Source organism: Amblyomma mixtum, chromosome 2 (genome assembly GCF_055824585.1).
Source record: "Amblyomma mixtum isolate Tamu chromosome 2, ASM5582458v1, whole genome shotgun sequence".
NCBI classification, from domain to species: domain Eukaryota; kingdom Metazoa; phylum Arthropoda; class Arachnida; order Ixodida; family Ixodidae; genus Amblyomma; species Amblyomma mixtum.
The window spans coordinates 128,476,772-128,490,288 of record NC_143013.1 but is presented as its reverse complement, the minus strand read 5'-3'; the positions used below and the strand labels follow the sequence as shown (position 1 = coordinate 128,490,288).

The following is a 13,517-nucleotide window of genomic DNA, read 5'->3' as shown; positions in this document are numbered from 1 at the left end:
CTCTCTGCCGGACGGCACCGGAGCAAATGACGGGCTGCGAAGGGACTGCTGCCTGCTGGCTTTCGTTGGTCGTCGCCATCGGAATTGTGCGGCTGCGGAGCTCCACGTTGGTAGTGTACTAGGCGAACCCGCACGCTCCACCAAATGAAGAGGGGTTTATTGGCAAGTTCGAAGGACTGGCAGCGAAACGATGGCACAGGCTGTTCGAGTAGCGGCGGCACCAGAACAGAACCAAGAGCGAGCTCGAGCTCTCCACGCGCGCGGCCGCCGGAATCGGAGGACGCACAAATCGCTTCGTCGTCGTTGGTGCTGGCGCTCTGCCTTCTTCTTTGCAATATGTATATTATTTCGATTCTGCTATGTCCTGCGCTTCCTAACCAAGGAACTGGAAGTAAAAGATTTGACATATCACCTCGGCAATTTCTTTCTTCTTGAATGAAAACAATATCAACTGAAAAATTCGAACCATTTAACAACTGCACATTAAAGCACTCAACACAAAGTTTAATAACAGCGTGCTGTATTGATAGAAATGGCGCTCGTGGAACCACAGATTCATATCCTGCTTTCTTCGACATTCAGCAAGATAAACCATCTGTTGGCCGCCGCTTTCGAGCATTGCATAGCTCTACTGGCATACATTTTCAGAGCTATGCACTCCGAAGAGATTGTAAGCGCGTATCTTGATTATCATGGCCCAATGCTTCTCCTCGCTGTAAATTCTAACAACAAAAAATACTTTCTGCTCTCGCACAAAATGTTTCCGATGGCCGGTAGAACAAAATTACATGTACGAACACTCGCAACTCCTGCGGTAATTTTAAGTATTGAGTGGCACGCTATCTGTGGGGACAGATTTCAAAATTCGAACCGTTTTTCGTAGTCTTTAGGGCTTGAGTTTACGTGGCGCATCGACAGTCAATTAAACGACTGGCTTTAACTCTTGCAAAGGTTTTTTTTTTTCCTCACCATGGCTGCTTAGTAGCAAAACCATTCTAAATCTGAAGTCGCTGTCGCGGGTGCGGCTGCTTCCGCGGAGAGGCTAGAACCCTATGAATGCGCCCCTAAAATCTTTAGCGCAGCGATTATCACTGCTCTAATGATGTTAGAGGGCGCATGCTTAGGATTCCGGCCTCTCCTTGGTAGCAACCGCACCCGGTACAGTGAAGTTCCAGAGTACGCAAATAGAAATCGGTTGCCGTCTTTATATTTGGAGCTTTAAGACGAGAACTTTAAAGGTGCAGTAAAGAGGAATCTGAACTCGTCTTTTTGCTGCGGGAACTCGATCTGCACGTTGCGAGCATTCTTAGAAACTTCGATTTGTCGCCCTGTGTGGGCGATTTCCCTAATTAAATCGGATTACCGTCCGGCTCCCGCGTTTCTTTTTTTTATTCTCCCCGTACGATGGGCGGTGTCGATCAACGCGTGGAGTGGCTTTCAGCCAGCTCCGTGGAGCCTTGCCGCTGTGCCATCGGCGGAGTAATCCGTAGTAATCCGTAGTAGCAAATAGTCTGCGCGTATATTTATTTCTGCGGTCTTATTTTGCGGCTATAGTTATTCACGGAAACCTAAAAAACAAAATCCAGAGAAAGCAAACCCTCCACGGAGCTGGCTGAAAAGCACTCCACGCGTTGGTCGACTCCGCCCACCGTACGGGGAAAATTAAAAAAAAAGCGGGAGCCGGACGTTAATCCAATTTAACTAGGGAAATCGGCCACAGGGCAATATGTCGAAGTTTCTAAGAATGCTTGGAACGTGTAGATCGAGTTCCCGCGCCGAAAAGACGAATTCAGATTCCTCTTCACTACACCTTTAAGAATAACACTCAAGCGATACTGTTTGGTGAACATTTCTTTCGGGATTGTTTTCTCCGCTGTGATCATGACAAGTGCCTGCTCACTCTTTCCTTTACGGCTAAAGGCACAAAATCTCTATTCAAGTTTCCTTATTCACAATATCCACAAGAGTTCACCGTTGATGCCGCTCGTTTCAAAATTTCTCCAAGTGCACTCCACCTGTCTATTCGCAACAGGTGTTTACAAACACCAACCAGCGATTTTTTCCTTGTGTCACGTTTTTTTCGTTTATAGTCATGAGTAAAGAAACATTGTTTTGCTTGTAGGATCGACGTACCTGCTATAGGCAAAAGAAGTGGAAATGAATCCAAAATTAAAAAAAAAACAAGTCAGATTCTAGTTAGTGTCGTAATACAAGAAGTCCTTTTTAGAGCCGAGATGTCTGAATGACTGAGGCGCTCCCTTTAAGTCGTGGAGTTTGTCAGTGCTCGTGCCACAGCAAAAACTATAAAGCGCACTAACTAGAACTCTAAACATTGACAATGCCATGAAACTCCGTCGCACAAGCGCTGCAGAACTGGCGCCCTTTGCAATTTTTGCATTGTTGATAGTGAAGGTACCTTCGGCGTGTACAGTGCTTAACGACCGTAGATAGGCGTTGCGCCTTACACGCTGTTGTATCAATGCCGCGGCATTGTTGACATTGTCTTCAATTTGCTTTCTCTCTGACACACACTCATGCGTTATAATGGGCAGAAGTACTGAAAACTGACCAAGTGGACTCAGAATCTACGCTAGGACATGGTGCCGATTAATTACGGTGAAGCAATATGCGCAGCTGATGGTATGAGCACAATGTTAACTGCGATAGGAACCGTATGAATACAGTTGAATTCTGACACGCATGTAAAAAATAACCTGTTGCGATAGGCTTCGCGTCACATATCTGCTACGGTATGCATCGCTACATCTCTGAGCATATTTCGCCTGCCTGGAAAAGTTCTACCATATTCGAATCTATGTTTCTCGATGCATTAAGATCAGTACAGTGGTCACTCCCATTCATTCTGCTGTCTGTTCAGGAATCTTACTCGTCAATTATGGACAGAAGCTGTTCAGAGCGGGAAACCATTTATGAACGTAATTGTTTGTTATGCAATGCAAGATTTCATTATAAGAATCAGCAAGGGCGTCCGCGGAACTTTTTGCAGGAGGGGGCACCCGATGGCTGGGGGTGGGGGGTTAGCATCTAAAAGGCAGTAGATCTAGTCTAAACTACGCACATGAAGCAAACATTTGAAGCACCAAAGTAGTGCTAGGCTCGGAGAACTTACCTTGCACTTTATTCATTAACAAAGAATTGAGTTTAATCGGCAAAATCTGAAAAGTTACTCTCACTTGATGAAGATGGAACGTCAGCATCGCTGCGTGAGAGTGGTCGACTGACGTGAACTGATGACCAGCACACAACACAGTTTGTTTGCCAGCATGTAACTGCAGTCAGTCAGGCCCTTTGAATTGCAGCTGCAGACGTCTAAAATTTTTCTGCGCAAATTGCGCATTGACAGAGGTGACAACGTCCGCCTTGTGCTTCATTACACGCTCCTGATGCACACTAATCATACAAAGGCCATCGAGCATAGCATTTGTCATTGCTGAGCGTAGCCAGGTATTCACTCTTCTCGTTGTATTGAAGAAGCATTCGATAGCGCAAGTGGTAACTGGCAAGGCTAGGGCCACCTCAATGGCTATTGAAACAGCGCTGAAGAGTGGCTTGGCCTCAAGTTGGTATTTAGAGCACGTTATTTCTGACGAGTCCCCAGTTTTGCTCCTGCACGTGTTGTACCACGAGATATCCTCTTCCTTGATGTTTTCGATACAGTGAAAGCCTCGGAGTCCTTCAGCGAGTGCAACAAACTCAACGCGGCCCAAATAATTAATTTTTGCTGGATGCAGTTGGATAATGGAGAATTTTTAAGCTTTTCGCATTGCTTTCAAGAAAGCGGTGAGCCAAAGAGGCAGGGAGACAGTCAAAGCAGGGCACATATATTGCCACGCGATAGTATGCTTCTAGCGACTGAATCCCGTAGTTGTCTCGGTGGGCCTGACCAGAGGCTTGTCTTGGTACAGATATGAGCACATTTAAGCGATTGGCAGCATCACTTGCTCTGTTCATGATGTAAGAGAACTGCTCTTCAGCGTTAGTTCGGTGGTCGCGGTATATATTTTGCAACCCAGGGTTGTGGTCGCGTACAGAATGCAAACCCCTGAATACACTTTGCAGAACGTTCGTAACTAGTTCCAGTCGTGCGCTGTACTTCGCTACAGTGCGCAAGCAAACGATGAAAAATGAGCTTGCTGCTGCACAATAGAGGATGTGAGCTCATTGCCTGTGAGTCAGCCCCTCCATGTGTCTTTCTTCTGTCCTCGTCCAAGTTCGCGCTGTTTTTCAGAAAAATCTCGTTGCCTAACTGTACGCAGCGCTCCAGCTTGATTCCATTGGCGCGAGCTCCTCCAGTGCTTCGACTAGGCCACGTAATGATGACAGAAGATCCAAATTGGCTTGTGTTTTGGAGAACATTTTGTTTCACATAGCATCGGAATGTTGGGCACCAATTTCTTTCGAAGCACACTCTCACGATAGAAGGTAGAAGTTTATGGTTTTTTATGGTTTTGATGACGCCTGTTGTGTTTTGAATTTCAGAGACCTAGTTCAAATCTTTCATCATGAGATTCATTTTTTGACTTGCGCAGTAGAAGAATAGAGCATTTTGAACCTCTTTCTGTATTATTATTTTCCTTCCATCTTCTTTTCCATCCATTGCACAGTAGGCATCGTACCCCTGTGCAATGAGGTTCGAAACAGTCAGACCAGCATCCGTTAAAAACTTCAAGATCGCAGCGGCGATGAAAGGAGAGTTGAGTTGCTCCAGCTCTGCAAATCCAATCCATTAGCAGATTGTGCTTGCGGGGTTCTTTACACTATTCCTTTATCTCGTGGCCTGCATTATACCGGTCAGACAGCGCCCTCTTTAAACCTGCGCCTTCGCGACCATGCTGGGTCACTTGATGGCGGTTCAGGGACACGATTGACCAACCACGTTAAGAGTTACAAGTAGAGTCTACTGTTCGAAGAAACGCGTGTTCTGCGGGGACAGAGACAAGAGATCCAGGGAGATTATGGAGGTTTTTATAATAAGAAAGTCAGCCGATACATGTATGAGTGTGGCTTCTCTGCTGTTATTAATTTAGAGTTAGAGTACCTTGAAAAGGCACTAGCCTTGTGATAAGGTTTGAATCGCGGTGTTACTTCACGTACTCTTTTTCTGACGAATGTTGTAATCATGGATTGAACTGCTCATGTCGTGTGCTTTTTTGCTCCTTTATTTCGTTTCCTGTTTTGCATATATTGCATTTCTCAATAAATTTTAGTCAGTTGATAGTGAGCACCTGTCCTCCCTCTCTTCGTCTCCGTCCTCGTCCTTGTGGAGCCTCGTTAACATAAATGCAAAAACCCTCGGTTCCTGCCTTGTCTATGGATAGAATGCCTGTACACATCGGCTCTGTTCCTGTAATACCTGCAGTTTCATCTACAAGGGCGGCAAAAGAAAACTCTGTGCTAGCTTCGGCTACTATTTGCTCTCTCAGTATGTTGCCACTGATTGTGATGATCTTGTTTTGAACGCGGACGGAAGTGTACTTAGCATTGCCAGCAGAATAGGCGAAGTGTTCCTGAAGTCGAGTATGTCTTTCTCATTGAGATCATTGCAGACTCCACTGTCAGAATAATTCCCGCTAATTGGCAAGTCAGGCATTGCGTACAAGATAATAGTGATAACAATAAGGAATAGTTTCTCGCGGTTCCTTTCAACTTGCTCGTGTGGTGCTCTGCTCAGCTGCTGTACGACGGGCAGTTGCTTGCCAGTCATCACATCCATAAAGTTCTGCGATGCAGCCATTGCTCCCTGGTGCCATTGTGATTTTACGTGGTTCCTGCACGCGTCATGCTTTCTATGCAGTTGCTGAAAGCGCGCACGATAAATCTACCTTGACTACCTCGGTCAACTTTCGAAGGAGAAGTAATACAAAAACGACAAAGGGCGCCTTTCGATGTCACTGGGTATGCATGACAAGCAGCGTAATCTGCCAGCAATTGGTAGCGAGAAGTTCTTTGTCAACTATTGTATCTTTCTAAAGTCGTATGTAACATTTGGTTACCATAGGTTAGTAAGAAGGAGTAACTTCAAACAGTCCGGGATGCCTGAGAGTTTAGCTTCGCTTAGAAACTCTCAAAAGTCATATTCTTGAGACAGGTTAGCTCGTTGCTCGCTGTTGCGTAGCAAATTAGTCTCAAGCAAGGAGAAAAGGACTGATAATGACTTACTACGTCGCGGGAGCTGACTGTTCGTGGAGTCCTTTCCATGGAGTCGACAAACTCAGCTGCTATCCGCTGAAGGAAGCTTCAATCATTATGGTCAAATGCTGCAACGTAGTTACGTGACACACTAGGATGTTCGGCCAGGAAGATGGATAAAACTCCGTCACACGCCTGCTCACTATTGAAGAATCGTTGGATGTCTATCACCTGTCTATCACCTGTCTGCATGACCGTCACAAGAAAGAAACAACCATTAAACTTCACTTATGGAATTGAACAGAAGTCCCTTACAAAAGTAGAGCAATTCAAGTATCTTGGTGTGATTATTAGCTCCGATCTACGTTGGAACAAGCACGTGACACACATTGCCACAAAGGCACATTCCGCGCTTTATACCGTAAGACGTTCCCTTCGACTTGCTTCACCTGAAACAAAACTGTTAGCCTACATTTCACTTGTCCGCTCAGTTATAGAATACAGTATTATTGCCTGGTTGCCCTACACTAAACAATATATTGATAGATTAGAAAGTGTGCAGCGAAAAGCTGTCCGCTTCATTTATAACAAATACAGTCGCCATGACTCTCCCTCACTGCTTTTACAAAAAGCCGGCCTATCTACAATTCACACACGAGCTAGACTGTTGCGGCTTAAGTTCTTGTTCCTCCTCTTGAATAACGACACAAAACTTGATAAAACTAGATACCTGCTTACGCCTAATACACGTGTCACAAGAACAAAACATGAAAAACATCTATCTGAATATAGATACCACAGTGATGCATTCAAATTTTCATACTTCCCGCATGTAATCCGTGAATGGAATATGTTGCCTTCTGAAATTGTAAGCCAGCTCACTCCTGAAGCATTCGTGTCGAAGGTAGCAAACCACTTTCAAAACGGTTAACATTGTCACCATGTGTCATTTACCATGTTTCTTTCTATGAGAGTAAAAAGTTCCTTCTCTGCAGTCTTTTATTGTGTACTTTTTCATGCATATGTGCACCCAATCCTGTTACGGCCTCAAAGAGAGGCCAACAGTATGTAATAAATAAATAAATAATCTGGGGCCCCTCAACGCAAAGCTGGCTGGGGAGTTCCTCGGGGTTGACCGCACTGTGGAGAAAGCAACATACACGGCTTGCCGCAGCAGAGTGATAGGGTATAGTGAGCCTCGATGTAGCGCGCGCCGCCTTCGGCACTGGCATCAGGAAACAGGGAAGGAGGATGAGGCAGCGCGTCAGTTCACGCGGCCAGTCCGTGTACAGAATGCAAAAAAATTACGCTGCCGGTTTTCTATGAGCGGCGCACGCCAAAGTAATATTGGACTGCTCTGCTGAAAGAGAGCCCTTCCTCTGCCTTGGCGCAGGAGAAATTCTTTCCTCTTCCTCTGCGTCACCATGGCATGCAAACTTCGCCGGGGCGCCCACTATCTCCATGTGTGTGGTCAGGTGCTCGTTGCAAGAACGTTGTTGCGTGCCACTGGGCGCAGTGGTGCCGCGCAAGAGAAATGAGGAGGAGATTGGGAGGAAGACTCAGGAAAAACAACAAGACGTTTCGATTTACACTTATTTACACCGTGAACCAAATTAAGTACTCTACAAGGTAAGAAATGATGAGAGCAGCCCTGAAGATTAGACAGGCTGGAGCTCTTTTACAGCGTTTTCGCCTCCAGTTCCAGCCCTTTCGCGCAAGCAGCAGATTTTGTGGGTGCGGCCCTTGGCAAAGTTTTCGATGCATATCCCAATGCTAAAGCTAGGAAGCAGTAGCATGGTGGACAGCGAAGCAAAGAAAGAGGAGCGAGTGAGTTTCATCGCGAACCGCACAGACTTAGTTCGCCACGGCGTGCGCTGATTCTGGAATGGGCTGGTCTCGAATGGGCTCTCTTTGCTGTTTTGGGAGAATTTCACAGAAGTAGGAATTCTTAAAGTTGGTTAAAGCGAACAAGATTTTTTTTATAGAAGATGTCCCCCGTGACTCGCCAGTCGACGATGAAGTGGCTAATTATAATTAGTCTGTGGACAACAAAGCAACCTTCATGAAATCAAAAAGAGTCCGCCAGTTAATTCCTCAAATTGGACGTCTATGCTGTTTCTCAACAATGTGCACTTTGCGTTAAGCCTGGTTTGGCTGATGTAATTCAAGCATTTCTACAGTTTTGTATCTCTTAAGGTTGGCTCTGAGTGACCAGATTCAATTGTTAAAACGGATAATGTGCTTTGGCAGCATTTTTATCAGCGATTTATTTTCCCATAGAACCCGTGGTGAAGCGGTTCTGCGTTGTGATGGTTCTGCGGTTGTTCATTGTTATATGCAATATTTAGTTCGAACCTTTATTGTTATAAGTTGGTTTGAATCTATATGTATCACCGATGTAATAGTATTAACATGGAATTGCATAATAGGTTCTCACAACGTGAGTACATTATGCGAACCAAAGACGATGACGGCTTCGTCAGCAGCAGTGCCTGAGTCATAGTGTGTATCGTGCAAAGTTGGCTCTCAGTCCAGAAGGGTATTTCATACGGATGTGCGGGACCTAAGCGTGATAACGAAGGTTTGCAGTTATTTTTTACTAGTGCATAAAAAATATCCAAAATTCTAGGGAGGTGGGGCCAACTGCCTCCTTTTGCAACCTCCCCCTTCTTGACGCCGATGACAGTCATTTTATGCGCAGATAACCCGGCAGCAGACTTGCCTTTTTTTCCTATTAACCCTTTTGCTATCGTAAAGAGCGTTCCTCAATGATTTTACATGGCAGTCGTAACTTTTCTATGCAATCGATAGACACACTTTAAAAGAGAGGCTTCTCTACATATCCTAAAAATGCACCATTACATTCAATATTATCTTAAAATTTCTCAGTATTCTAAGATAATATTGAATGCAATATTATCCTAAAATTTCTCGGTATTCAAGCTAAATTCTCTGCATTTCATTAAAGAGTCTCTCTCTCCTCAGTATTGAAAATATTTGTACGATAATGTTGGACGGGATTCCAGTTTCTCCTGCCATATTTGTTTACTAACGAAAGCGCCCGTTCAGCAGCAACTTTCGCGTCGGAGGCGTGCTGAAAAAAGCAGGTCGCTACTTGCCACTTAAGTCACGTGACGTTGTGACGGCATTGCAACTATCCCATCAGTTTGTGTGAGAACTATTCACCCAGGCATTTGGCACTTAAATTAATGATTTGTCGCCAGTGGCTGATCAACAACAGCACCATGGGTCTCGCAAGTCGCATTGGCGGCCGTGTTTGTGAACAATCATCTGCAGGGACAAAGAAGAATCGCTTAACTGTCCATGCCCTGTTGTGAGTACTCACGGCGATCAATGAAGCTACACTAAAATTACTAATCCCGTACATGTTCATGTAGACTGACCATAAGCGAGAGAGAAAAATTTCTTTCGCAAGAGGAACATATCATTATTGCATCGCATCGTACACTTAAGGGTAGGTTAAGCGTTATGTGGTGGTGAAAGAAAGGACCGTTTCCGTGTCTGCTAAGTTATATGCAAAGACGGCACCACACCGCTGAAGGAACCGACTGACGATATCGCGGCATACTCTTAAGGCAGAGCTTAAATATCCTCTGAAGATTTTGATTCATCACAATTCACACAGTGCCATTATGTGCCATTGGTGTCTGAGGTGGAGGTAGAAATATAAAGCAGATGCGTATTACCACCACCGGTAGCTCAGAAGAACAAAAACAACTGCGGTGGATAACACACAATATCATTAAGCATAAAAATGTCAGAGCGAAGAAATAAATGCAGCCTTAAATTATACAGAGCTCCTATGGCAATTTGTTCTAATCGGAAATTGGTTTCCAGAAGATACTTAAAACAAGTCAGTTTTGTACGCGTAATACATAATGTTCCATAGCTCTCCATAAAGGCATGTTATCGTGATTTAATATATATTAGTTCAGTATTATATCGATTTGCCACTACAAGCTCCCAGTAATAGTTGCCATTCAATCCGCTCTCCTCTTTGTCCCTCTCCGTCAACGTGGCGGCCCTGGCTAGGCTCGACACAGTTAACGTACTTGCGGGGCTTTGTGGCTGCTCCACACGATGTATTTGGCGTGGAGAGCTATGGCGCTGTAAATTGCTTTCACTATCTCTGTTTAAAATGTACACGTCACGTAATTTTTTAGTTTCGAATGCTATTAGAGTAAGACAGCGCAGCTGCTGTGCACCTGTCTTCCCACGAAACACAAAAAGCGCTAATAGACGTCTAAAAAAAGTCTCGGAAAAAAAAGCTTGGCATCTAGAAGAAGTTTCACCTAAGCAGTTTTTTAGACTTAGACGTTTACTAGCCCTCTATTAGCTCTGCTAACGCTACGCTTGTATACGGCTAGAAAACTTCTGAGGTAGAACTTTTCTAGAATTTTTTTAGACGTTCCTTTTTTTTCCGAAATGGGTGCCTGTATTATTTTACGCATTTCAAGACTGATTTTAGTGCTGCCTTTAAACCCTCTAAAGCTTTAAAAATGTTATAGTTCATTTTTCTGGTATACACCAGTCAAAAATGAACTCAAAATGAACTGAAAATGAAAAATGAACTCAAAAATGAACTCAATGAGCCCACATTACAAGGGATGTATGGCTGTAGTAATGAGCCATAAATGTATGTGCTAGCACACTTTTCAGTCACTGCGTTACTCTTTATTGAATCCAGTGCATACACCCACACAAAAAAAGAAAGGGACCAGGAAATTAATGCTAGAAGCCATGGAGCGGTAAGCACTTGGATGGCGGGATGTGGATGACACTGAAGAGCTCGCTAGGTGTTCCAAAAGTCGCTTTTCTTGCAAGGAGGATGCCAACTAGACGGTAACAAGGGGAAGTCAAATCCAGCTCTGTTCAGCAGCCTGCAGGAGTGAAAAATATTAGAGTAACCAAAAGCACAGTCAGTCAGGTGCATGTAGAATGGCCAATGAGGAGTCGGAAGCAAATAAGACCAGGAAATGGCAAGGAGTGACAGCACAGGCAATAAAATAAGCTAATTAAAAACATAGATGCATATGATGTCACTGCAAGCGGCATTTCAGCAGAGTGCTACGGCTCACCATAAACTCAAGAAGTCAATCACTGTGGAGGCCTTTAACAGAAGCAAAATCCAAACAGCGTGCATGGACACTGAAAGCCAAGCAGTCAATAGCAAGTGCACTGCCTTACTGTGATGCACACTGTACTCATAGAACCTCCTAAGCGGCATCTTGCAAACAGGCTTTCTCTTACCTGCAAGATGTGGCTGAATCAAAAGTGGTTGATGTTTGACATCTTGCACCGTCGCATGAAAACATAGCAGAGATGCTGCTGTCCTGGTAATGCCTGCATCACTTCAGTAAACACCAGAGATGTGTTAAATCTTGGACCTTAACTTGACAGCCACACAGGGCACATCTGAAAGATAAGACAAATAAAAGTGAGTGTGTATAAGGTTTCTAACACTGCACTGCCAAAGAAGCCCTTTCTAATCTGTACGATGAAGCTCAAACAGTGGGCAAGAGATTGCTTACACCACTGCAAGAGATTACTTACACCACTGCACAAGAAGCATTAGTCCAGATACCCACCTCAGAACTGAAACAATCTCCAGGCCAAGTCGTCTGAACAACCAAGTACAAGGTGCTGCTATTAATTTGCGTGAAACTAGACCAGGTCCTTGCTCCTCCGGCCAACAGTTGGAGTTCTAAAGGGCAAACAAATAATGGGGCTTGTGGAATGAACATTAGCAAAGAGCCTAGACCTATACAAGAAATCATGAAGTGAAAGAAAAGGAAGGAGTTGCAAAGCGTGCTTACCAAAACTTGAGAAGTTGAGCAGGCAAGGAGGTCCTCTGAAAACCACTGTTGAACAGCCTGTACCCAAAACGAAATGTACACAGTGAAGTAGGGACAACGCCAGCTGTGCACGGTGCAATGGTTTTCCGAAAAATAAAAGCTGCCATGCCTGCAAAGAGCCGTAGTACTTCACTGCACTGTCAAAACAGCCTGCACACATACAGAGCAGCACCACTGAGTAAACTACCTTTGTGCCGGGGCTCTCAATCGCAATGAAATAACATCTTGACGCAGTTAAGATAACCAAAGCCTTTTTAACGCGAGTTTCACTGACGGCAATCACAGCAAGGAGAATTGGAGCACACAGGTGGCCAGATGAGAGTCCTTGGCAAGAATACCGTTCACCTTGTCATCGCCTTGGTAAAGAAAGCAACTCGCATGCGATAGCAGCCTAGTTGTATCCACTTAACAAAAGCTCAAATACATGCAAATGCCCTGTTTTAATACATTCAACGCTGCACTTTGGTATGTAAAACATTGGCTGATACTGTTTTGTGATTTGTAAACCAAAGGTTCAATCAGGCGCGTTAGTGGCTTAGCCGGCAAAGCCGACACTTTCACCACAGAAGAGATATGGAAGGTTACTTACTTTTCCGGAAAACGAGGCTCACATCTCAGGTAGTAAACGATACCGCAGAAAAAGAGGAAAATGCAGACTGCAGCGGCGTGAAGTGCCAACCAGCGCGGAAAAAAGTGCGCAGCGAAACGTACTACAACGTGCACAGCATCCGCTTCGCGCGCGTAGCTATCGCTAGCCTCTGCAACGCCAAATGACCAAATGAAGTACTAAATTTATAAACGTAAAAATAAACAAATCATCAAAGAACCAAAAAACAAATTGAATCTAATACTTTCATGTAAAACTAAGCACTTGCAGCTTCCAGTAAGATTTTTTTCTGCTTTAAACGGCTAAAACCACTTTGGCAAACTATCCTGCATCGCCACCGGGCGGAGCGACAACAAGCACCAAGCTGCGGCGTGACTCAAGAAAGATTGGCTCCAAGATACGCCGCCACGAAAAGATAGCGCGCGGGTGATCTGCGCGATAAACCGCGCGAGCGAGCCCGGCGAAGGCGGCGGGAAGGCGGCGAAGGCAGCGTGCGCTGCGCATGTCAATCCGCATGCTGCCGCCAGCTCGCCGAGGCGTAACAGAGGCGTTCGCAACATGAAGCAAATTTTTTCACTCGCGTCGGCTTTCAGGGCAATTATATGTTACCTAAATCCAGCCTTACGAGTGGCGGGTTAGCTGCACTCGATGTGGAACGTGATTCGGGCTCCGTAGGAGAAAACGCGCTTTCTGTGTTCGAATACAAAGAGCGGTCTTTGCACCGGCGCGCCTGCTCTTCGAAACGTCAAGCAGGCGAACCATCTAATTTATGTGCCGTGATCTACAGCATGTTTAATCCACGGTGGCAACTCTCTGCTGATTACTGGCGCATCTCCTTGACGTGGTCTCAAGTTCCACGTGTTAGAAACAAGTCTAGAAAAACA

At 45.0% G+C, this 13,517-nt stretch overlaps 1 long non-coding RNA gene across 6 annotated transcripts; it reads right to left on the bottom strand.

The window, feature by feature from the left end:
• Positions 1-10,978: 10,978 nt before the first annotated feature.
• On the bottom strand, positions 10,979-12,832 carry LOC149360848 (uncharacterized). 6 transcript variants are annotated; one of them, XR_016288880.1, is made up of 4 exons: positions 11,988-12,601; positions 11,760-11,875; positions 11,422-11,586; positions 10,979-11,051 (listed from the first exon to the last, which is right to left on the bottom strand). It is a non-coding gene; the product is annotated as an uncharacterized LOC149360848 (long non-coding RNA). The 6 variants fall into 6 exon arrangements; XR_016288881.1 differs by having other exon boundaries at positions 10,981-11,051; positions 11,250-11,586; positions 11,988-12,605; XR_016288878.1 differs by lacking the exon at positions 10,979-11,051 and adding an exon at positions 12,616-12,832 and having other exon boundaries at positions 11,058-11,586; positions 11,988-12,176.
• Between the last annotated feature and the right edge of the window lie 685 nt (positions 12,833-13,517).